General features: G+C 34.8%; 1 pseudogene; it reads left to right on the top strand.

Moving 5' to 3' along the window:
* Positions 1-11,054: 11,054 nt before the first annotated feature.
* On the top strand, positions 11,055-11,153 carry LOC114037264 (annotated as a pseudogene).
* The last annotated feature ends 3,160 nt before the right edge of the window (positions 11,154-14,313 follow it).

Genomic DNA, 14,313 nt, shown 5'->3' with positions numbered 1-14,313 from the left:
CAAGGCCTGGTATATGGTTATAAATGTTAACTGTTATTATTATTTCGTTAATTAGATGTAATTGCTTCATAGTTGGTGACTGTAAATGGGATTTTAGATGTGATCAGTATACAATGCCAAAGGTGATAAGATGAATTTTTTTCTGTGTAAGGTAATTTGGAAATATATCCAACTTAACTGAAGTCACCTGACTGGTAATGAGTTTTGTTTTTAGTTTTAAATCTGTAATACTATTGTATTTAAATCTGTAATAATATTGTGATATGTGGTAAACTATCATATCAGATATATTGTTAAAAAAGCAACTTCTTTTAAATCTGCATATTGTTAGATTTTGAACAGAAATGTTAAAAGAAAATAAAAAAAAATATTTAAAAATATTATTTTATCAGCCCTACTGACCATGTGTTGTAATATTCTTATGTATTGTAATTTAAGAAAATGGAAAACTTCCAGATTTGCCTATACTTAAGAGGAAGTTTCACCTAAAGTTATGTGACTATCACTTATGAAGATTATGAAATTGTTAATTAAGTTATCAGGGATTATTGCCATTATGTTAACACTTATCAAATATTCACATGGGCATTGTTTAAAAAGGAAAATTGATAATTGATTAAAAATTGATAATTGATAAATTGATAAAAATTGATAAAGAAAAAACTTTGTAAAATCTCCTTCATTGTAAACTTACAAGGTTTCTTAACACCATCTAGTCATGGACTTTCATAAACCCTGTGTAACAGCTTGCTGTATTGTGGAATTCCTAATGAGCAAATGGGATACAAATTCCCCTTGCACAAAATGGGGAGTGAAATTTTAAAGCCTTTTTATAATGTAGAGTGAGTTTCATCTAAGTTTATTTGCCTATCACTAATACAGCTTGTGAAGTTATACCTGGAATAGTATATCTTGAAGTTGTATCTTGAATCAGCTTAGTCTTAACAAACTCAAGTCTTAAAGATTTATTTTTGCTGTAAGGGGTAAATAGATAATACCTTAAGAGATGGACATATATATTAGTCTGGAGGTTTGCAGTAATTTGACAGTATTGTTTTTCTAGAGTTTTGAGTACGCTATCACATCTTCACTATCTATGAGGGATTCCAAAATGTAATTATTTTTCTTGATTTCTAGTGATAGATTTTATACCAGGAAAAATTTAGACTCTAGGAGAAGACCAAAAAAAAAAAAAAAAGGATATTGAGTAAAATTTTAAAGGTCTGGTAAACTTGTAAACTTTATTATTGTAACAGCCAGGAGAGAAATAATAATTTAACCCTAAGCTCTGCCTAGTGAAATTTGCTATTTGAGGTAAAATCTCATGGGACTATAATTTGATATTATTTTGAGTTTTGATTTCAGGTTTAATTGTCTGCAGTGTCATGAGGCTAATAGTCCACCATTCGAGGAGAGTGCCATGTGTTGCCCAGAGGGACTGCAATCTAGGAACTATTACGGGTGGGATGTCTATGTTTGGGAAAGGCTGATGGCCTTGTCATGGCTGAAGATAGGATCCTTTGATTCTTTTTCCCCATTGTATTACTTTGTTTTGGGCAGGAATTTTTCCACCTGTTTATTTCACAGGTTCCCAAAGTCGAAGATACTACCTCCTGAGGGGGGAGACTGGAATGATCCAGAGGGGTGGTAGTAGCCCCAGGTCCAAATGGGGGGCATTGAATAAAAATAAGGGGGAGGTGAAAGCATAAGGAAAGAAAAGGAGAAAAGAAAAATTTGAAAATCCATTTGTATATGTTTCATCTTTTGTATAACAGTTAAAATCATAGTGATTACATTATTTTCCAAATAAACACCCAAAATGCAAGTTATGACCAATCAGTGATCAAGTCTGCCAATAGGTCTTAACAAGCAAGTATAGGCAGGTAAGGGTGCCCTGCATTGTCGGGAAGTCCAGCATGCATCATCAGGAATATGTGCATATAATGACTTGTTTATAATATGATACTATATAGTATATGTATAGGATAGTATACTATATATATATATGATGCAATCATCAAAATTTCAATGCGAGAAAAAACACAAATTTACAATAAATTATTACACTTAAGATGTGTTATTTAAAAATTATATACTTTTGAAATGACACAAATTAAAAAAAAATTAAAGGGTTAAAGAAAGTAGATTTCCACATGGTGCTGAATATTTTTTTAAAAGGGGGAAGTCGGCCAAATAAGTTTGGGAATCTCTGGTTTAAATCCTGAATCTGGCTATAAATGAAGTGGGACTTTGCCAGAAACTTAACTATGACTCTTACACTGAACTCAAACAGAGTTAAGGATGCTTTATCCTGGTATACCTGTGATGAATCAGTCTGTACCATTAGGCTTGGGTCTGGAGAACCAGTTTTGTTATTATCATAATCATGTCCCTGCCTCTTCCTCTCATAGCTAATTTCTATTATCAGGAAGGGCGAACAATGGGAGTTTTTCATTTGCAATAATAACTTTATTAGTCATTAGATAAATTCTAAAATATCTGAATTACTCAAATGAGAAAGATCTTACTGTTTTCAATAGCTTTGTAGCTATTCCATTTAAGCATTAAATTAGTGCTTATGCTTCTCATACGTATAACTAAATCCCTAAAGTACCTCATTCTTTCAAAATGATATGAGAATAATTAGACAAAGATAAGGAAGCTTGTAAAACAAAAATATAAGTCTATTAATTTGTGAGGTTTAAGTCAGGAACCTCTTCTGGTTTTGTTTTAAGGAAAATAGAAGTTCAAAGCAATCAGTTATCTTAGTAGAGAATAACCTATGAACTATCTTGTGTTTTCTTAATGGGAAATCTGATTTTACTTAGAGCTGTTATTGAGATTAGAACCTGTGTGAAGATGTCCTGAAATGCACACAAAAACAATTGTTACCTTAAAGAGGTACCTTAAAGATTGTTTAAAGGGCTACTGAGAGCAGTAGTCTATGTTTATGTCTATTTGAACATGGTTAATGACCGAATATCTTTTTACCATAGATGACTCATTTACATATCCCACCCCAAATCTTTTGTTGTTTGTTATTAAACATCTTAAAGCAATGTGTAGTGTTGAGCCTAGTGGTAAAAAGCATTTACTTACCATGAGTACTGGTAGCTATGTATTCATGCACAGGATTAGATCCTTAAAGTATCTCCTACTCCTAAGGGAGAAATTAGCAGAAGTGGAAAATATTTTAATAAAGAAACAAGATGGAGAGGATTCTGGGAAGATGGTGGAGTAGGTCAGAAAATTCCAAGTTCTCAAGATTTCCCCCCAAAAAAGAGATGAAATAGCACTTCAGGGCAAATGTAGAGTGGTAAAAATAAACAAGAGTTGGGGAAGAACAAGGGTCCTCCTTGGACAATTAGAAAAGATCTGAAGAAAATCCCAGAATGAGGTTTGGTCCCTGTGAAGAATAAACACCTCTAGGCTAAATCCTAGATCTGCTTAAACAGCAAGCAGCAAGCCCTGGGGTTAGCTGGGTTGAAAGGCTGCCTCAGCCCCAGCTACAGGAATTTTTACCCTCAGGACAATGAGGGGAATTGGTTGTCTCCAGTTGTGCTGGGGAGATGTGACCTGGAGGCAAGAAAGAATCAGCACATGCTGGTTGAGTGCAGAAGCAGTGGGGCAAGAACACAGGAAGCTGGAGGTCTTGCTTTCAGTTCCATGCTAAAGGGGAGAACTGAAGGAGGATCTGAAGTCAGTGACATCATCCCTTCATACCTCATACTAGAGGTGATTACAAAAACTAATCTATTATAAATTTTTTTAAATAATGCAGAGGCAAAGGAGAAATAATCCAACCATACAGAGTTACTATGGGACTATAGAAGGCTGGAGCTCATCTTCAGAGGAGAATACTGGAGCAAAGAAACCCTATTCTATCCCAAAGAGTAGCATCAAATGGTCATCTGCCCAAGAAGAATTAATAGAAGAACTTAAAAAAAAAACTTTAAAAATCAAATGAGAGAGATTTAGGAAAACCTAAAACAAATAAGAACAATCCAAGAAAAACAAGAAGTTATGAAAAAAAAGTCAACCAATTAGAAAAGGAGATCCAGAATCTTAAAGAAGAAAACAACTCCTTGAAAATCAGAATTGGGTAATGGGAAGTTAGTGAAGTTATAAGAGATCAAGAAATGATAAAACAAAATATGAAGAATGAAAAAATAGAAGAGAATGTGAAACATCTCATAAGAAAAACAACTGATCTGGAGAACAGGTCAAGAAGAGAAAACATAAGAATAATCAGACTACCTGTAAGCTATGATGAAAAAAAGAATCTTGATACAATAATACAAGAAATAATTAAAGAAAATTGTCCTGAAGCATTAGAACAAGAGGAAAAAGTAGAAATAGAAAAAATCTACTGATTACCTCCTCTTGAAAGAGATGATGCAAGGAAAACCCACAGAAATATTATAGTCAAATTCTGAAAACCCCAGCACAAGGAAAAAATATTATGAGCAACAAGAAAAAAAATTAAATATGGCAGTGCCACAATTAGAATCATACAAGACCTAGCAGTGATGAATACAATATATCAAAGAGCAAAAGAACTGGGATTCTGGCTGAAAATATCATACCCAGCAAAGTAAACATAATCCTGAAAGAAATAAAAATGAACTGTCAGACTTATGAATTGTCAGACTCAAAAATAAAAGCTAAATTTAATAGATTTGACATACAAAAGCCAAGAGAAAAATAAAGTACATACCAAAGACTAATTACAAAGGACTCAATAAGGACAAACTGTTTATCTTTTATGTATGTGAAATGTAAAGTGTATGTCTAAGATTGTTATTAGTAATTGGGCAGTTCATAAGAAAGATTGAAGTAGACCTGAGTATGATATGACTTTAAAAAACAAAACTGTTCAGGAACAGTTAAAAAGAGTAATTATCTTATACAACTGTCTTATACAAATGAGGTGTGAAAGGAAGAACTGAAACAAAGGAATTAGATGGGGGAGGAGGGCTATTAGTTCTGGAAACCTACTTTCATGGGGAATGGGCTCAAGAGGGAATAATACATATAAATCTAGAAGAATATAAAAGTCTTCTAAATTCAGAAAGAAATAAAATGCCAAGGGGTTAAGGAGGGGGGAGAGGATAAGGGAGGAATCGCTGGGAGTGGTGGTGAGGGAATAAGTTAAAGGTGGGGTATAGAAGCATATTTAGATTAATGGGAATGGGAAAATAAGGGAAGACTAGGGAGGGATCTTTAGAGGTGAGGGTGAGAGAATAGGTCAAAATGGAATATATGAGAGCATTTAGATTTATGGGAATGGGAAGATAAGGGAGGGATCCTTGGAAGGGAGTAGGTTAAGTAATAGGAGGGCAAGGTCGTGGGCAGATGTAAAGTAGTGGAGTTAGGAGGGATCAGAAACGAGATACTCACAAATATAAAAACAAAGATCAGAAGTAGAGTTGTTAGGGAAAGCATATGTCTATATATGTATGTATGTATGTATGTATATATGTGTGTGTTTGTATGTATATATCTATATCTTTATCTAAATATATCTGTGCTTAATTACATCCTTCTTGGGGGGTTTGGCAGGGAGAACAAAGTAAAAAGTGCATAGTAGAAAACAAAAGAAAACTTACAAGGAAGCAAAGAAAAGATGGACAGCTCTTAATACAGTGTGTAGTATTTATTATACAGGCTTTCTTGAAATGGGAATTTATTTCTATGTATTTTGAATCCTCTCTTATGTTCTGCTATGCATATGACATGTCTTTTTTTTCCTTTTCTTATTTTGTATTTAAGATTCAATATTTAAGTTTATTATATGTTTCTTTTTCTTTTCTTATTGTGTATTTAAGTTTTAGTAATAAAGGAAAAAAGAAACAAGATGAAATGATTTAATATATCAAATAAATTATTCTAATGGAAAATACAGGCCTTGAGCATGTTCCAGTAAGTTCTGAAAAGGTCTTGCTCATGTTATAATAATAAAGTTCTAGAAAACAGATTCAGGATCTTACATATAAAATTGCATTGATAATTGTAAAGAGATATCAAGTTGCATGTGGTAAATATTGGTTCCTAAATTGATGTTTTTCTGTTGGCTCTATTGTTAATAAGACCAGAATCATAAGCTTTGAGCAAATTTTCACCACATGACCTAGTTATTAGGAAAAACAAATTTAGGAGGGTGTACTAAATTGTATTGAGTCCTATTATTGACAGGTTTTAGCAGAATCACTTAGGATTCTACAGGTGACTTGGAACCAGAGAAGCAAATCCACTAGAAAGAGATCACTCTAGAGCTGTCTGAGAAGGCTTCTTGTTTCCAGGGACCAGACAGTTGTCTGGGTCATCTGGGACTCAAGATGTGCTGATTAACAGGACATTGGGAGTGGGTTGCAAGATTATAAGGAAGACTGATGTTATTTGATCACTATTGCACAACTTCGGTCTTTTGCTTCATGATATTTATGTTCACTGAGTTTTCTTGGTGACCTAGCTGATATGTACATCTCCCCTCTAAAATTAGTACGTGGTGTGCCTTAATCTGTAACATACCTTAGTTTACATATAAGGCCTATTTAACAAGGTTTGTTTCCGGGATACAAGAGATTATGACTGTGTGTATTTAAGTTTATTCAACTTTATGACATTGATGGAAAGATGACATTATGATTTGTGACACTTGTTTCCTATTGTGAGTTCAAATCCTCTTGTTTATAGCCACTAATGCTTGCTCAAATTGATTTGGCATAAGCAGTAGAGATTAAGATGATGCAGTTGAGGACAAAAGGGAAAACTGAATGTAGTGCTGAACCATATATATTTTGTTGTGTTGTTCAGCTATTTCCATATATATGGTTAGCACAAATGAGGTAATTTTTGAAAATTATTTTGACTCAGTGAACAATTGTTCTTAGGCTTGCTTGTCAGTCATTGTTGGGGGAGGCTCTGTTGAGAAAGGCAGCACTGAGTCTGTAGCCTTTTGCATTACCAGTTCTTTGTCACACACCCCTGACCTGTGTTGTGACCCCTACCAGGAAACTGTCACTGTTGCTTTGGGGAGGAACTGAGATGCAAGGGCCCACTTTTGCTGACATTGATCTTTCTGAATTGTCTTTATCTTATTAGGAAAGTTCCCCATAAAAGCTGGCGCCACCTTGAAGCCTGATCTCCAGTACTTATAGTAAATTCCTTTTAATTCCCTTTGTTCTGAGTTTTGCCTCATTAATCTGGGTAAAAGCCCAAACAAGGAATTTCTCTTTCAACAAAACCATAACCAAGTTAACATAACCTCTTAGTGCCTCTCGCAACTCTCTAAGGCTTTAAGGTACAGAAGTTGTATTACCGTTTCCCTACCAAGGATTCTATACAGAAATGAAATCAAAGATCTGAGCTCCTGCTCCAATTCCCCCCCTCCCAAAAGTAACCTACAACTGTGTAAAGCCTTCTGCTGAGTACTAAGAAAATGAAGCCACAGATTTCTGTAAAATACTCATTAATTAATTTGTAAATGTAGGAATTGATTGGTGTTTTTCTTGTTCAGTCATTTTCTTGGCAAAAATATTAGAATGATTTGCCATTTCCTTGTCCAGCTCATTTTACAGGTGAGGAAACTGCAGCAAATAGTGTTAAGTGACTTGTCAGGGTCACATGGCTAGTAAGTATCTGAGACTGGATTTGAACTCATAAAGTTAAATCTTCTTTACTCCAGGCCCAGCTGTAGCACTACTGTGCCACCTAGCTGTCCTCAGAATTGATTTCTCATTCATAAATAATTAAAATGCAAAGGAATAGATAGATAGATCATTAAGCATGGAGACTATTTGAGATACATTTTAGTACAAGCCCCTCATTTTACAAAAGGGGAAAATGAATAGCTGGGTATCAAATGACTTGCACAAATAGCTGAATTAGTAGCTGAATTGAGACTAGAATCCATATTCCCTAATGCCAAGTCCTTGGCCTCTTAAGAAGTTTTCTTTTCAATCACAGAGACATTGAATTAACTGTTATAGTACCCATTGTTTATTTTATCTACAAGTACATTTGGACTGATGCTTCTGAAGGAGAATACTGTAAACATAGACAGCACAATGAGAGTGAAAACAGAAAGAAAAATCAATTTCAATGACTAAGAGGAAAATAGAAGTCTTGGATGTTTGCATTTATGTGAATATGGAGAATATTGATCCAACCCATCTTAAACCAGAGATGAGCAATGCAACTCTGTGGGCTCTGACCTGGACTAAGAATAATGGAAGAAAACAGACAGAACTTAGAGGATCTAACTTCTTGTGAACAGAAAAACAGACAATTCCTGACAATTTTGCCTTTGTTCTTCCATACACACATTTCCAGCTCACCTCATTTGTCATCTCTCTTCTGTTTTTTTCTCTTTAACACTTAGTCACAAACACATCTCCTCACAGTCCCTTCTGCCTTACCTCTACTTTGTGTGTCACAAAGAGAAAATCTGAGGCAGTCTTTCCCATCTCCTGTCAAACATGTCCCTGTCAGTAGTTCTCATGTTTATTCTTGTGCCTGAGCCTATCATGAATAAACTATTTGCCTACAGGAAAAAAAAAAACTGATTTTTTTTCCAGAACATTAGGGCTTCCTTTGCTATTTAGTTGGTAAGGTATGGCTATTGCCTACCACTGGTCTGAAAGACATCATTCATCTCATATAAACTAGACATCTATTCTCTACAGTTACAGCTTATTCAAATCTTCATTATTTGTCTACACTGAAATGTGATGTACTCATAAGGAAATGAAGAGAAAGTAGTGACCTTTATCTAGGGATTTCTCAAAGGATATTAAACAAAATAAGACAAGTTAACCCCCTCCCCTTCAAACTTGGCAAAATGGAAATTTTGTATTTGGCCCAGAATCTTTAGTTGTCTCAAATAACATAGGATTTTGATATTAGCATGCCGTCTTATAGGCACACCAGTATCTGAAGCAGACTCATGATATACAATGTGTTATCAGGAAGGGAAATGTCAGAATCCAAATTAAAATAAAAGGACTTGGAACAAGCCCTTCATGTTGTACCTAAATTCTTATTGTCAACATAGCCAAACATGACCTTGCTTAAACAACCTCTTGCTGAAATTTCTGAACACTATTACTTTTCCCTCATGAGACAAAAAAGAAACCACTTGTGAAAAATGATTATAGTCAATGAAGAAGCCTGGGGCTAACTGCAGATGAAAATTTGGGAAAGTGCCTTTGTTTCTTTAGCCATTAAGATATTTTCACCTGAATATAGTGAAATTACAGTGCTTTTTTTTTTTCTGACCACTAACAGAAAAGACAATTGTGAGTAGTATAATTCAAAATCCCATTATAAGCCCAACTTTTAAGCATTCTGGGGGAGGAGGGGAGAAAGCAGAGTAAAAAAAGATGATAGCTGGCTGTTCACATTTTATTAAATTACATTTTTGTAGGTTAGCTATAAATGTGAATCTTAGTATGATAAATGCATAGTATAGAAAAAGGGCCAAAAAAATCACAGAAGCTTGAGGGGTTTGTTCAATATGGTATAGTGAAGAAAGCAATGGGTCTGATTCAAGTCAGAGACCCAGACTTTGATTCTATTTACTGATTTCATGAACCTTTCTGAGTATCAGTTTCTTCATCTGGAAAAATGGAGCTAATAATTACTAGGACCCTCACAGGATTGTTGGGCAGGTCAAATGAGATAATGACTCTAAAGTAAACCATATGGCATTATTTTAATTTATATTTTGGAAATAAAGAACAGATCTAATGCAGGTAAAAAAAAAGAATATAAAGAAACATAACAATATCTGAACTCTATTAGACTAAGATGAAAATTAGTGATAATGATGAAAGTAATGACCCATCAACAGATATTTCTTAAATGCCTACTATTTGCAAAGAACTATGCTGGCACTAGGAATACAAATACAATGAGTAAAACAACCCCTACTCAAATATAGCTTACATTTTAGTGAGGAAGACAATATGTGTGTGTATGCATATACACACACTTATATACACAGACATATATATATGCATATATAAGCACATTACATATACATCTACATACATATATATATACACACACATATATGGATATATACCTATATTTATATATCAACATAGATATATAGAATAATAATAAAGAGTATAAATACAGTATAAAGCCAAGACAGTTTGGGAAGAATGATACTAGCAGCTGAAGATATCAGGAAAAGCTTCTTGTAGAAGATGGTATTGAACTGCATCTTGAAGGAAGAGAGGGCTTCCATGAAGTGGAGATAATGAAGGAATTTTTGTTGTTCAATTGTTTCAGTCATGTCTGATTCTTCATGAATCCATTTGGGGTTTTCTTGGCAAAGATAGTGGAATGTTTTGGCATTTCCTTCTTCAGCTCATTTTTTACATATGAGGAAACTGAGGCAATCAGGTTTAAGTGACTTGCTCAGGGTCCCAAGCTAATAAGCGTCCGAGGCCAGATTTGAATTCAGGAAGATGAGTCTTCCTGACTCCAGGCAGAGACAGGCAATAGAGTGTCTTGTGTGAGAGAAGTTTTTTCTGATCCCTCTTAATGATAACATCTTTCCTCTTTTGATTATCTCCAATTTTTCTTGAATATATTTTGTTTGCACCCTGCTGTTTTCGTGTTGACTCCCCCATGAAACTGACATCTTCCTGAGAACAGGGACTGTCTTTTGCCTTTCTTTATATTCCCCAGCACAGTGCTTGGCACATAGTAGTTGTTTAATAATTGCTTATTGATGGACTGTCTGAATAGAGTAAAAATGAATTTGAATGGATTACAGTTTGTAGGAGGAATAGTAATGTCCAGTGAAGCTGAGACTAGAAAGATAGGTTTCAGCCAAGTTGTGAAGGGCTTCAAAAACTAAACAGAGAAGTTCTTATTTGATTCTAAAGGCAACATGAAGGCTTTAGAGATGATTGAATAGGGGGAGTGACATAGTCAGACTTGTATTTAAGGACAATTACTTTGGTAGCAATGTAGAAGATGAACTGGAATGGTGAGAGTCTTGAGCTAGGAAGATGAAATAAGAGACTGTTGCAATAATGCAACAAGAGGTGATGAGAGTCTGAACAAGAAACAATACAGAAAAGATTAGCATGGTCCACGAGCAAGGATAACAAATTCATGAACCATCCAATATTTCTGAAATGTAAAATCAAACAACTGTGAAATATCACCTCACTCCTATCATATTGGGTAAGATGACAGAAGGGGTGTGGGAAAATAGATATTCTAGTGCACTGTTGGTAGAGTTGTAAACTAGTTCATTCATTCTGGAAAGCAATTTGAAACTTTGTCCAGAAAGTTATTAAACTGTGCATATTTCTTTATCCAACAATAAAACTATTAGGGCCATACCCCAAAGAGATCAAAGAAAAAAGAAAAGGACCAATATATACAAAATATTTATAGCAGCTCTTTTTCTCATGGCAAAGAATTGGAAACTGAGGAAATGGCCATCATTTGGGAAATGACTGAACAAATTATGGCATATGAATGTGATAGAAGTCTACTGTGTTGAAATAAATGACGAAGGAAATTATTTCAGAAAAGCCTGGAAGACTTAATATGAACTGATGCAAAGTGAAGTAAGCAGAATCAGAAGAACAATTCACACAGTAACAGCAATATTGTAAAGATAATCAACTATAAAAAAACCCAAAACTTAACAACCTTGATCAACACAATGACCCACAACAATTCCAAAGGACAAATGATGAAAAATTCTTTCCACCTCCAAAAAGAGAATTGATGGACCCAGAGTTAAGAAGGGAACATTGTCTCCTCTTTCTTTTTTCTGGAAATAGTTAATGCAGAAATTTGTTTTGCATGACTTCAAAATTGTAATGGGTTTTGTATTTCTTGCTTTCTCAATCTGTGGAGGAAAAGGTAGGAAAAGGAAGAGAATTTGGAACTGAAAATAAAATTAAGCAAAAAAAAGAGAAAAATAAGGATTAAGGCAGTGAAAGAAAAATAATTAAAGTTTATTGCTATTAGCTAAGGGGCAATCTTCTGACGGAAAATAGATCAAATACACATGTATTGGGGTTGGCCTTGGAAAGGAGAAGCATCACTAGGGGAAAGAGTGAGGAATGATATGTCAAGGGGTTTTAAGAGAAAGAGAAAAAATGGAGCTCATGTTCAGTGCCCTCTATTTTCTCAGTAAGTAAGAAATGAGGTTCTCCACTGAAGGAATGGTGGAGAAGGAGATGTATGGCACATGAGGAAGGAAGGAAGTTTTGGAATAGTCTCTCTGAGAAGTGAGATAAGGAATCAATTAGTGAAGAACAAATGGATAGCCTTGAAGCAGCAAAGGTCTAAATAAAGCTGGATAACATAAATTTAACATCTACCAAGTCAGTATGGTCATGTGACTTACTCCTTCTCTGTTCAATAGGATGGGAATATGAGTGCAGGCAGAGGAAGGTAAGAGTAATCCAGAGTTGAGGTTTGGCAAGAGTTTGGTGAGGGGTGAAGAATCCAAGAGTAGAATATATTGTAAAGCTGAAACAGCTAACAATTTAATCAAAGGAGGGAAGGAAAGTCAGAATTCTTAGCCTGAGAAAGTACCTATGGTAAGAGGGACTAAAGATCTGGTTAAAGATTAGAATAGGTTTAGGAGAACTGAAATACTGGATGGGATGAAATGAAAGGAGGTTATGGCCAGATAAAGGAACATCAAGGTTGCTAATTAAGGTACTTGTGGCCTCTAGTAGCACACTGGATCTAGCTTGAACCAGTTCAGAGAACTAGTTGAGATTTCCAATGTGAACATTTAAACCTTAGACATTGGCATCACACTACAAATCAGGGCTGATTTGTTGTTTTATTGATTGTCTAAACTTAAGAAAGTGATGAATAAAAAACTTTTATAATGCAGATTAAACTTAAAAGTGTGCCAGAGCTTTCAGAAAGCTCATTGTTAAACATTTACAAACACCCCTGCTTGTGGGTAATGATGAAAACCACTGTATTACCATACCTATTTGTGGTTGAAGTAGAGTGAGGTATTAGGTAATGGGAATGAAAGAGGCTGAGGAAGTGGGTAGTTAGGTAGTTCAAGGGAGCATCAGTGAGAATACTGAAGTATAAGGACAGAAGTTGGAGAGGAGAGGAAGATGGGAGCGAGGTGATGTACTTGAGAGAAAAAGGAGAAAGACCTGGATAAGAGCCTTGTCCCAAAAATGCTTTCAGGAAGCTTGCAGAATATGAACTTATATCCCCAAAATGTATTCAATGACAAAAAAAATCACTTTATTGACCTGCATAATAATTTTCCAAATAATAAACATATAAGAACAATAGGAGGTTCTGACTTATCCCAGGATAATTTCTTTCTTAACCCTGATCAAATTGAAAATGGGAATAAGAATAATCATAATAATAACTGGCATTCATAGTACTTTAAGTTCTGTAGGGTGCTTTATATTTTGAAATTCATTATCACAACAGTCTTGTTTCCCCCATTTTATAGATAAGGAAGGTAAGACCGAAAGAACTTGTCCACAGTCACATAAGTAGTAAGAGTTGAAGGTTAGATTAGAATCTAAAGCCTTCCTTTCTCCAAGAATCATTCTTTCTATTCCATTGCTGAAGCCCTGTTGCAAGTTAGTACTAATATGACCAGAAGGTTAAGGGCTTTTCCAAACTAGATCTTATCAGGAGCCCTTTTGACACTACAAGCTTTCACCATCAATTTGGTGTAGAAAATTTCGATGGGAAGTTAAGGCCCTTCTTGTAGTAAAACAAGAATTATAATGTCAGTACTCTACAGCTCCCTATTTCATAAAGGGAAAAATAAAAGACAGATAAAAAGCCTGCATCAGAACACAAAAAAAATATTAAGAGGTCTGTGTGACATGTAGTGGCAGACTGAGTGAAGAATTTCATTGTTTTCTAGGTTGCCTTAAGACTTAAGGTTTCTAGCTACCTTTGAGATGCACAATAGATATTTCATATCACTGAGAACAATTGATAAAATAGGAGAGGAAGTCCTCCTAATATCCTGTCAATAACTTTTATTAAGCTTCAAAATGATCAGCATTTAGAGCTCAAAGGGACCCAAGTGATCAACACATTAAACACCCTAAATTTACAAATGAATAAAGGTCCCAAAATATTAATTGAATTTTCAAGGAATAAGTAACAGAGCTTTGAATTGAGCCTAAATCCTCTGACATCACATTCAGGATACTGCTCTTTCTTCCAAGATGATTTATTCCAATCTTCAAAAAGGTCAATTTATCCCCTTAAAGAATTCAGCCTTGTGGTAAGGGCTAAGAGATTATCCCTACTGAGATTTAC

Source organism: Vombatus ursinus, unplaced genomic scaffold (assembly GCF_900497805.2).
Source record: "Vombatus ursinus unplaced genomic scaffold, bare-nosed wombat genome assembly UNPS02010284.1, whole genome shotgun sequence".
In the NCBI taxonomy this organism is placed as follows: domain Eukaryota; kingdom Metazoa; phylum Chordata; class Mammalia; order Diprotodontia; family Vombatidae; genus Vombatus; species Vombatus ursinus.
Note: the sequence above shows the minus strand (reverse complement) of the source record. Positions and strands in the feature narration are given on the sequence as shown.